This window comes from Ictidomys tridecemlineatus, chromosome 6 (assembly GCF_052094955.1).
Source record: "Ictidomys tridecemlineatus isolate mIctTri1 chromosome 6, mIctTri1.hap1, whole genome shotgun sequence".
Taxonomy (NCBI): Eukaryota; Metazoa; Chordata; class Mammalia; order Rodentia; family Sciuridae; genus Ictidomys; species Ictidomys tridecemlineatus.
In genome coordinates this window covers 112,079,914-112,091,047 of record NC_135482.1, presented here as the reverse complement: position 1 = coordinate 112,091,047, position 11,134 = coordinate 112,079,914, and the positions used below count along the sequence as shown (strand labels likewise).

The 11,134-nt window shown below is 40.4% G+C and overlaps 1 pseudogene; it reads right to left on the bottom strand.

The window, feature by feature from the left end:
* Nucleotides 1-8,707: 8,707 nt before the first annotated feature.
* Nucleotides 8,708-10,612, bottom strand: LOC110597035 (C2 domain-containing protein 2 pseudogene; annotated as a pseudogene).
* Nucleotides 10,613-11,134: the final 522 nt, after the last annotated feature.

Below are 11,134 nucleotides of genomic sequence, written 5' to 3'. Positions count from 1 at the left end.
AAAATAGTTAGCAACAAATTTAACCAAAATGTGAAACTCTTCTACAAGGAAAATTTACAAAACATACACACAAAAAAAGTAATAATAAGTCAATTTGAAGAAGACACCACAAGATGAAAGACCTTCCATGTTCGTGGTTAGGGAGATTCAATATCGTTAAAATGGCCATACTACTAAAATCAATCTGCAGATCCAATAAAATTGCCATTAAAATATCAATGATATTCATCTCAAAACCAGAAAAAATTCCTAAGATTTGTACATAAGAACAAAAGACCCTGGATAGTGAAAGCAAATCTGAGCAAAAGGGTTAAAACTGAAGGTATCACAATGCCTGACTTTAAATTATACTACAGAGTTTATAGTAATGAAATCAGTTTGATTCTCATATAAAAATATAGACATGTAGGCCAATGGAACAAAATAGAAGACACAGAAACAAACACACACAGCTATAGATATCTAGTTGACAAAGTTTCCAAAAAGTTAACACTGGACACAAGACAGCCTCTTTAACAAGTGATGCTGGAAAAACTGAATATCCATAAAAGATTGAAAATAGATAGCTATCACTCACTCTGTATAAAAGTCAAGTCAATTGGACCAAAGACCTAGAAATAATACTATAACCTTTGCAACTAATAGAAGAGGAAAAAAAGGAAAAGCTGCAGCATATAGGTGTAGGCAATGACTTCCTTAATAGGACTTCTATAATTCAGTAAATAAAAGTAATAAGTTAGATGGCATCAAACTAAAAAGTTCTTTACAGTAAAGGAAACAATTCATGGCACAAGGAAAAAATCTACAGAATGGGAGAAAATCTTTGCCAGCTATACTTCTGGCAGAGGATTAATATCTATAAAACATAAATAACTCCAAAAACTCAAAAAACCCATTCAACAAACAGGCAAAACAGACATTTCTCAAAAGGAGTTCAAATTACATTTTTAAAAAGTTTAACAACTATAGTCATCAGGGAAATGTAAATCAAAACTACATTGAGATTTAATTTCCCTCCACTTAGACATCAATTAAAAATACAAATAACAATAAATGCTGTCAGAATGGAGGGGGAGGAAATAACCCTCATACACTGTTTATAGAGATGCAAATTAGTATAGCCATTGTGGAAATCATTATGGAGATTCCTTACAAGACCAGGAATGGAACCATCATAACATTCAGCTATACAATTTACTCCGGTATTTCTCCAAAGAACTAAGGTCAGCATACAACAGTGACACATGTCTGTCCATGTTTAGAGCAGCACTATTCACTATTGTGAACTGCAAAATATTGTATGAATTACCAAGTCATGGAACCAGCCTAGGTATCAGTCAATAGATGAATAGATTTTTAAAATGTGCTATATAGACACAATGGAGTTTTATTCATCCACAAAGAATAACAAAAGTATGACATTTGCAGGAAAATGGATGGAACTGGAGAGTATTGTGTTAGACAAAATAATGTAGACTCAGAAAGTCAAGAATCATGTTTTCTCTCAAATGTGAATTTAGCAAGAAAAATAATCTCACGAAAATAGAAGGGAGAACAGTAAGGTAAAGGAATGGAATGAAGAGAAGAGAGAAAGAGAGGTCAAGGAGGTACTGAGGATTTAAATTTATCAAGTTACGCAATGTGCATATATAAACATGTAAGGAAAGCAAAAAGAGACAGAGAGGCAAGATGCAGAGGCAGGAAAGATATCAGAATGGCAGAATGGCCAATCTACCAGCTTTATTTATATCAATAGGTTACCTACATTAGGTCAGTGGCATCAGTAGTACATTATTGTTCATTGTATCATTAGGCAGGTTACAGAATTAACAACATTATGCAGTTTATTCCTCAGTTACATACTATAGTTGCAATGGGCATGTTAGGAGCTTTGTGTACCTCTCAAGAAAGCCCATCGTTTATAGTTACTATTATGTGAGCAGGCTTAGGCAGTAGAACTTGGTGAAACATCATGGTTTTCTTTTTTTTTCCTTTTTATGTTTTATTTTGAAACAGATTGCTTAGAGTCTTGCTAATTTGCTGAGACTGGTCTCAAACTTGTAATTTTCCTGCTTCAATCTTCTGAGTTGCTAGGATTACAGGTGTGTACCACCACGCCCAGCACTATGGAAATTTACAAACATACACAAAAACAAAGAGGATGGACAGTAAAATGAAAACCACATATAAGTTGCTGAAATTTTTACTTCTGGACAAACATTGTGGTTTTCTTTAATATAATTTTTTAAATTTATTTTTTAGTTTTCGGCAGACACAACATCTTTATTTGTATGTGGTGCTCGAACCCAGAGCCGCTCGCATGCCAGGTGAGTATGCTACCGCTTGAGCCACATCCCCAGCCCAACACTGTGGTTTTCTAACAAGAGTTTCTTTATTCCCAGGGGCTATGTACCTGAAATCAAGTTTGAGGCTGATAAGACTCTAGCACAGAGCCTCCTCAAGCAGGCCATTGCTATAGCAACCAGGCATCCTGTGTCTTTGCACAGAAATTTTCCCAGCAGCCAGGCAATTCTGTATCTCTGCACAGAAACTTCCTAGCCACTAAGAATGCCACAGTCATGAAGCTATCAGAGACCTCAATCCCAAACACAGAATCCTTACATAAACATACCACAATGAAACCCACTATTCTGTGTAATTTTTATATACCAATAAAAAAGATCAACACTTAAAAAACTGATAGTCATCTTATGGAAAACTCCTGGACACACAGGATTCAGGACATACCTGTAGAGATGCTTTCTGTAATCTTGAAACAACTTCCCTTCAAAGCCTGCTGCTAGTATCCATCTGCTTGTGTGCCACTCATTGATGTTGGGTGTGTGCTGTACGTGTCAGTCACTCCAGTCATTGTCCAAGTCTTAGCCTTGAGTCCTTGCTTCCAAGACACTGGTCAGGAGAAGCTGAACCAAGTACAAATTGAAACACGAATCTTCAGAATTGTGTTAAACATTCCTTAGCCCTTTGTGGGATTGTCTACTTCCTTTCCTAGTAGCTGGGGTCCTATGGAGTAAATGATTGACCTCAACTTTAAATATTAAAGACTTAAACCCTAATGTGATGGTGTTAAGATGTTGGGGACTTTGGCAAGGAGCTCAGTCATGAAAGTGGAGCTCTTAAAAATGACCTTAGCCCTTATGAACAATGGAAATTTCCTCCCCTTTCTCTTCACTATGTTAAGGCTACCACCTACAATTCAGGATGAAGGTCGTCACCAGATCCCAGCCAGGCTGGCCCTCTAATCTTGCACTTCTAGCCTCTGGGAAGTGTAGCATCCTGAGCTGACTAAGGCATGGGGTAAGCAGAGCAATTCAAATACACTACTTGAGGACAATGTCAGGGGAGCCTCAACCTGAGTCCACCTGGTTCTAAAGCATGGAGATACTCAGAGAGGGAGTAGGAGAGGAGGTTATAAAGGTTTTGATTTCCTGGTTTAGGAATTCAAGGGCCAGGAACATTGTCTGCAACACCTGATTCAGGCCTACTCAGCTCCTTCCTCCAAGAGGACTTTGGTACCAAGGCCCTAGTAACTGTTCAAATGTAAATTATTGGGCAAGGCTTAGTCCACAACAGAGCAGAAGGAAAACCCAACTGTGGGGTCACCTCCACCTATATAAAAGATTTTAAGCCCCAGGCAAGCTCTTTAATCTAGGTCAGGTTGGAGTTTCTCTTTTGGTGGTGTCAAAATGCAGATATGTTTTGTCCTGGAGCTCTGTAATCAGCTGCTGCTGCAGGCTTCTCTCTACTATTTTTTGTCTTTAAATTTTGGGGTATTCTTAAGATAATTTTCAGTCATTGCATCCATTTAGTTCTTCCCTTCTTTATTCATTTTCTTGTAAATATTTTTTTTGTCAAATTCATTTCTTCCTTTGTACTCCTTCTGTGTGTGTCCCAGCTCGACCTTTCAATCAGACTCCTGCAATAAACTGCTAATTCACTTCTAGGCACCTCAGTACATCCTAAGCATTGCTAAAGCAGACAAACTTTTGTCTCATATTTGGTTCCATCAGTGTATTCCCCTGGGCCACACACTGCAATGCCCACACCATCTACCAGGGCCCTTCTAAATGCCTCAGTGCATGTCTCAGTGCATGTGTCCAGCATTCCCATCCATGGTCTCTAATGCTCCTCCTAACCTAATATCTACTGCTGCTTAGACTGGTTCATGGTCATTGAAGGGAACCACAATGGAGAGTAGAAGCCACAGTTGCCTCAGAATTGCATACAATATTTTAACTCTTTTTTTTTCTGTTTCTGCTTTTGTTTTGTTTGTTCATTTTTCACGACTGGGAAAAATTTTCAAAAGATACTCTAATACAATTTACATTTCCTGAGTTCACAAAATCCTCTCATTAAAACTTATTTGTTAAATATATATTCAAACAATTCAAATTCTTGATGCATGAAGGCAACTGGGGGGAGCAACATCCACCAGAAGCATGGTAGACAAGTGGGTTGAAAGTACATGGGTGTACATCAGGGGAACAAGGCATCAGATGTTGGAGGAAGTCAGAGAGAAAATTACTGACTCATAGAATGGTTCCATGTAACACTAAAATCATAGATTTCTTCCATGACATATGCAGAAATATTAGGCAAGTAGAACGTTACAGGTTAGTTACCAGGATAGAGGTATGACAAAAAGAAACTGAGAGATACAAAGAAGTTTGTAGGGAGTTAAGTAGGAATGAGACACAATCTATTTATAGATGAAAGACCACTTTGGTAACTGCTACAGTTTGGATGTTAAAAGCCATCTAAAGGTCCATGTGTTAAAACTCTGGTCCCCCAGGTTGGCACATCCTGAAGAGGTTGGGCCTAGAGTAAAGTCTTCAGGTCACTGGAGTGTGCCCAGAAGGGCACTGTGGGATACTGGTCTCTTCATCTCCTTGGGGTGTGACTGAAGGACACTATGAGATTCTGGTCTGTCCTTTTATCTCTTGTTTCCCTGCCAGGAAGTGAGTAGTTTTGTGTCACTACCTGTTCCCACCATGATCTGCTACCATGTCACAGGCCCCAAAGCAAGGAACCAATAGATCTAGATTAGGAATCTCCCAAACTGTAAGCCAAAGCAATTTTGCACTTTATAAATTATATAAGTTGTTATGTAACTTATAACTTTATAAGTTGTTTAGTAATGGAAGAATGACTCACACAGAGACTGTGTGTGGAGAACAAGTTCTATCTCCCCCTGTTAATTGTCTCCCAGTTACACAAGTTTGTGGTGATGGTGAGGGCCCAAAGTACATATCTGTGTTACAGAGAAAGATTTCCAATTCTTAATTCCTCTCAGGATATTATTTTATTTAGGAATGAGAAGGATATAAACTAAGAAGAAAAGGTTAAAAAATTATTCTTTCCCAACTTCATGAATCTGAACTCCATGGTGGCTTCATACTGAATTGCTTTTCTTCCTGCCAAACTATTAATTTTATACTCTTGTGGGCCCAATGAAGAAGACAATGAGCAAGCTCGTTCTCCAAAGAAGCCAGGTTGGGGTCTCCATATATGAAGATCACTTTTCAAAGCAGATGGTTGACTTTATCTTTTCCAGTGATACACTGCTTGAGCACCAATCACTATCTGCTTTTATCTATGAAAATGCACTAAAGGTTTGAAGCCTTAATGGATGAGACATACATCTGTGCCTATGTGTTCTGTGCCTGGAGGTAACACCATGTCACTTTCTTTTTATTTATTTATTTATTTTTACATGAGCTTTACTATTATTATTTGCATTACAATTCTTAATACACTTTTATACCACAATTTATCATATCTCTTTGATATGTTGACACCAAATTCATATCACTTTCTAGGAATAGAATTGAGATTTACTCAACTACTGGAATGTATTTTAAAAATCTTTCTGCTTCTAAGTGTACATTTAAGATGAAGGCCTTTACCATGACACCATGGGCTCCCTTTCAAATAAAAATGTTGGAATTCAGTATATATATATATATATATATACACACACATACTTAAAATACACACAGATGTTACAGTATAAAAGATATATCTCCTATTTTTAAAAAATTATTTGATGTGCAGGTGAAAATATTTTGATATACTTTGGGGCAAAAGTTACATACTTTATCTGCCAGAGATCATCTATATTATTATTAACATAAACTCAATACTTGAACACAAAATCCTGTGTATTTATACAGAATATGCCAAAATAATCAAGTTATTATAAGAGCAAGTGACAATAACAATAAGAGCTTATTTTTACTGAGTAATTATTATGTGTCACATAAATTCAGCGCACACACACACACACACACACACACACACAGCCATGAATCAGGGAGAAGCTTTTGTGCCTGTTTCACAATACAAGTAGACTAAAGCAGAGATTGAATTTAATTAGCTAAATGTACACAGTTAATAGACTATAATGTTATATTCATGGTCTCCCAGTGTGGGAGGTAGTACTACAAGTACCTTTGAGCTTCTTAAATTCATCTCATAAGGTTTAGTTTGTAACTTATTTATATCCTTAGAAAGGAGTTTTAGTAAGATTCAAGGACACTGCAGAAAATGATGACAATGTCCTCTTAGTTACCAGTGACTGGAAACATTTCTAACATAGGAAACTATCACTTGAATGACTGAGTCAAAGTAAAATAAAGTCTTTGTAAATTTCTATTCCATGTAGGTCATACATTACGAATACTATTACTATAAATATTTATTACATTACAGAGAATGTGGTAAACTGGCTTTTGGTGATAACTTTCCCTAAAACCCAATGAAAGTCAGTACAGGAAATTCTATGTCAGTAAAATATTTTTGCCACATGTTCTTCATTCTTTTTTTTGGTGGGGGAAGAATATGCGTAATTTGCTATTAATGTATTTTGGAACTTTATAATGGTTAACATTCAAATGCAATCTTTAAAAACAAAACATGGGGACTGAGGTTGTGGCTCAACAGTAGAGCACTTGCCTAGCACATGCAGGACCCTGGGTTCAATCCTCAACACCACATAAAAATAAAATAAAATAAAAGTATTTGTCCATTTACAACTAAAAAAAATTTAAGTGTGGTTAAAAAGTCATTTTAAAGTCACTTGATAATTCCTGGAACACTTAAGAATTTTTAATGTGCATTTGAAAGTAAAATTTCCAGTGTAGTTTTTGGATTTCTTCCCCAAAAACAGGAAAGAAAAAAAGTCCTTTGGTTTTGGCTCTCCCAAAAGGCCTTGCTCCTTGATGGCTCTATTCCCCTGAAATACATGTTGAAGGTTAATGAAGCCTCCAAAAAGCATGCACCCACTTGCCCAGCTGCTGGAGGTTAGGGCCACACCAGCCTTTCTAATCTTACTGGAAGAACCCCCATCTGATTAAAAGCTCAAAACATGTCACTCCAATGACAATCACTTTTCAACAAGCACATCTGCTGGCATTACACATTCAAGAAGAGCAAAGCCACCTGGAAACTGATGGACCCAAGATACAGGCATGCTGATGAGGGAAGCAGTCTGATAGATACATAGGGGTTTAAAAGTGTGTGCCCAGTTTTTCCCACTAGAACCAAAACAAAGAACTCCCCCAAAAATGTGGTTAGGAGCACTATTAACAGCAGAAATCTGAAGAACCCATAAAAAAATTCCCCAGGTTTGAACAATTTGTTATTAAATTCCCATTCCTAAAATGGACACCTGAGATGCAAAATAATTTCTTCTAGTGCCCTATAAGTACTTTGTTTTTGCTGGAGGCAATATTATGCAAAAAAAATGTGTGTGTGTGTGTGTGTGTGTGTGTGTGTGTGAGAGAGAGAGAGAGAGAGAGAGAGAGAGAGAGAGAGAGAGAGAGAGAGGGAGAGAGAGAGAGATATTATCATGTTCTATGTGCTGTCACTTATTGCTCCCAACTTCCTGGTTCAGGTTCCCACTCTTATGTAGTAAGTTCACCAGATGGAAAGGAAATCGGCACATCAACTTTTCCACTGGCATTCTGAGCTTCTGATATGGCAGAGGAAGAACCACATCAGCATTTAAGTTATCTCTACTGGTAAGTAGCCTCAGAGTAACTGTGGAAAAACTTCCAGTATAATATGCACAGAACATACTTAATACTTGCATAAATTTTCAAGTTCTATGGCTAAAAGCAAAGGCAAATGCTTTCCTATATTTGCCAAAGACTTTCATCAATTGTTACGATAATTTCTTTATCAAAAATCCTGCCCATGTTCCACCTCCCTGTCCTCAGGGCCAGGTATAGTTTTTAATTCTAAGTAGCAAATTAGGAGAGGTGACCCATCCATTCTGTTTACAGTGACAGCCTTAGGGGCACACCTCCCCATGACATGGTCCAGCCATGGGCCCCAACACATCCTGCTAAGGGGCTGTGTGGGTAAAATTGAATCCCCAGCTGTCCCTCCCTCTGAGCATGGTATTTCTCTTGCAAGAAACTCTTCTCCTGTTACCTCAATGCTTAGGTGGGGGCAGCAGGTCCCACTGGGATTCTGGTGGAAAATTGGGCTTTTTCAATTCTCTTTGGGGGAAGCCTCCCAGTTGGAGACTCAGATTGTTCTTTCCCTTCAAAAGACTAGACTGTTGGGGGGAAATCAAGCTGGAGGAGTGGACATGTGGCAGTGGCTGGCACTCCTGCTCTGTCCTGGTGAGGGTGCCATCTCAGGAGCCTGTCCTTCAGCTGCAGGGAAGGAGGCAAGTGGCCTACATGCAGGGCTCCAACAGGGTCTTGTTTATGGAGCTCACAGCAGTCTTGCCCCAATGCCTGGACAGCAGCTTCTTGTTCAGAAGCTAAGTCAGGGTTACCCCTTTCTTTCAGGGGCCCTCATGTTGTGTTGATGCAGGAACATGAAGTCTTTGTGTGACTGGATCATGCTGAGGTCTTTCTGTAGGTGCCATTAGTGGAAAATCAGCTTGGCACCCTTCCTTAAAATTCCTCCTTGGTGCTTCTTGACAGCTCCTGGCTCTAAGACACTCAAGGAACTATCAGATAGCATGTCCCTATCAAGCTCAAGTGGGGCTGGGCCACCCAATGCTACCACCAGGGGATCCTTCTCCAAGTCCCAGGGGTCTAGTTCCTTCTCCTGGGGCTCCAGGGTAGCTGGGGCTTAGGATGGATCATCTTCTACTGGTGGGTGTAGATGGGGTGTCCTGGTGGGTGCTGTCCATGGAGGATGCATACTTCTGCATCAGGGCATCATAGTTCTGAGAGGGAGGTCTTGGAGATCCCTGAAATGATGTTAGTGCTCTTCTTCCATGGAGACTTGAGTTTCAGCTTTGAAGATTTAGTGGGCTACTGGATGACAACTTCAGCAACCTAATGGAAGCTGTTAAACACCAGAAGTTCCATATCTAAAGAAGAGAATGTCTTGCTGACAGGAGCACCACCTGGCCTGGGTGGAGATGTCCTTCTTGATGGCCTTCACCTTGATGGGCATCTTCAGGGGAGACTCAGATCAGCCAAGAATCCCATGTCATAGTAACAGTGACAGTAATGACTACAATCCCACAAGGCATCACTGTGAAGTCCTTTTCTATCTTGGCAGCAGCAATAGGGTAAGGGGTTTGTGAGGATTTCAATTCACTAGGTTTTATGTAAGGAAACTGCTATGACAGAGCCCAGTGCCAAGCTGCTGAGGGAAGGCCCACTGATCAGCCTGGAAGCTCTGCAGCCTGGAAGGCTGCTTCTTTGACAAGTCAAGAGAAACAGTGGTCATAGCTAGAAGACCTTCTGAGGACTGCTAGCCCTCTGTAATCTGCAGGTGTGACTTCTTGGACTTGATGTTCAGCTTGAAGGTAAACTCATCCTCCCAAGTGAGGTGAGTAGTGTTCTTGGTTAGGAGCAAGGCAAGGATGTTTTTACCAGTGATTTTTAGTTCATGAGCATTTGGAGGTTTAGGGGGACAGGATTCCTAAGCATTAGATGAAGTGTGCTATAGATTCTGAGCTTCTTTTATGTCCATAGGCTTGGTGCTCAGAACCATGGACAGAGAGGCAGAACTCACCAGGTGCTTCAAAATATCCTTGAGGGTTTCAGATATTGCATTTGTCTCACCCACTGGGCCTTCCCCTGGTGCTCTGGGCTAGACCTTGATGGTTACTTCCGGCATGTGTATGTAAGACCACCTAATCTGGATGTCTTCTCTCTCTTCTTTCATGTGTAGCTTCAGCTGTAGATGAACCAAGGGGAGAATGTCATGCAGCTAATATCCTAAGCCCACCACTGAGGGCACTGCACTGACCAAGAACTGAAAGGTCTTGTTCACCATGTGACAGGCCAACACGTGACAGGCCACCACATTCTGGGCTGACTAAACCATGCTTGTGCCAGCTCCTAGAGCTGAGGCCACTGATCTTGCTGGAAGGACAGCTGCATGGGGCCCCTTCTCATTTTGGCCTCGTGGTTCAGGGCAATCACCCAGGCTGCCTGTCACTGGTCCCACAAGCTGTTCAGCCTCAGGATAGAAGAAAGCAGTGCACACATAGGACTTTGGGCACTGCTCCTCTTTGGGCTCTGCTCACAACTGCAGTAGGGGTCAGGCCCTTGCCAGTGCCTACTGCTGTCAGGTACATGCCCACCATGACCAGAGCCTTGACGAAGAGCCACATCAACAAGAACCACTGGACCTCACCATGCCATCAGTGCAGCTGATTATGCTGGCAAATACCCTGCCTGCCTCACCCCAGCTTCCTGGAGCAGCCCCCATGCCAGGACACAGAGTCTACTGGCTATGAGCACAGGACATCCACTGGTGGTCTGCCAGAAGATGCATAAGTGTGTCAGCCCCAAGCCCCATGAGGCGTGGAGCCTGGAAGCCTGAGGCCAGGCAGGGTGAACAGGGAACGAATAACTGGCTGGAGCCAGGTGGCCAGAGCCTGGCACATCTGGCAAAAGGGAACATAGGAACAGATCCAGCAGCCAGAGGGCCTGATTAGCATGACTCTCCTCATTGTTTTACAAATTGAATTTTCTAAAATATCATTGTTATTTATCATTCATTACAGAGAGTCAATGAAAGTGCCATCAAACTAACAACATCTTTACAGAACTACTAAACAAAAATCCTCAAATGGAAGAACAAAAGACCCTGAATAGCAAAAATAATCCTGAATAAACATAGCAATGCTGGA